Source organism: Pteropus alecto, unplaced genomic scaffold (genome assembly GCF_000325575.1).
Source record: "Pteropus alecto unplaced genomic scaffold, ASM32557v1 scaffold88, whole genome shotgun sequence".
Classification (NCBI taxonomy): domain Eukaryota; kingdom Metazoa; phylum Chordata; class Mammalia; order Chiroptera; family Pteropodidae; genus Pteropus; species Pteropus alecto.
The window spans coordinates 9,418,616-9,419,288 of record NW_006494611.1 but is presented as its reverse complement, the minus strand read 5'-3'; the positions used below and the strand labels follow the sequence as shown (position 1 = coordinate 9,419,288).

Genomic DNA, 673 nt, shown 5'->3' with positions numbered 1-673 from the left:
AAAAAAAAAAAGGCTGGTACAGGAAAAACCACTCTACCCCTTGAAGAAATAAACTTCTTTAGGGAAAAAGCTCTCCTTTAAAAAACTTTCACAGAACTCTTTAGCTGGATACTTCTGTTTACTTTTCAAACTTGCAAACCAAAGAAACAAAAGGAAGGCAAAATTCTAAGATTTAAATTGTAAAGTAGGAAACAGTCGAAAACAAAAATAAAAACAAAAAACCCATGCAACTTAATACAGTAGACAGTAAATGAATTTACCACCTCCTGTAATCACTCAGTACTGGCTGTAAATAAATAGGCTGAAAGAAAACAAATACCGATTAACGGCTTATATTTTTTCTTCCTAGAATCTCATTTAGGACAGTCTACTTGCCTTTGTAGACACTGTTTACTAGACACTGTTTCTCTAGCCATAGTGTACTTTGACATAATTGGAAAGTGCAGTTTTTTGAAAGCTGACTTTTCTACATCAAGGACTTGATCTCTCAAAACCTTTAGATTTTACTAAACATCCCTCACTTCCCATCTACACTCTGCAAACACACACAAAATACTTTGCTGATCTGAAGAAATTAATTTCCCTCTGAAAACTGGCTAAATGTTTAAGCAACAAAGCCTTTAAGCACATAGCCTCTTTGAAGGCTTTTAAAAAATGTTTAAACAACACAGCT

The 673-nt window shown here is 33.7% G+C and overlaps 1 protein-coding gene across 2 annotated transcripts in view; it reads right to left on the bottom strand.

Annotated features, from left to right (window-relative positions):
- The window catches only part of ERLIN1 (ER lipid raft associated 1), a 32,233-nt gene that overhangs the window by 14,598 nt on the left and 16,962 nt on the right, over nucleotides 1–673 (bottom strand). The gene's annotated exons all lie outside the window — the stretch shown is intronic.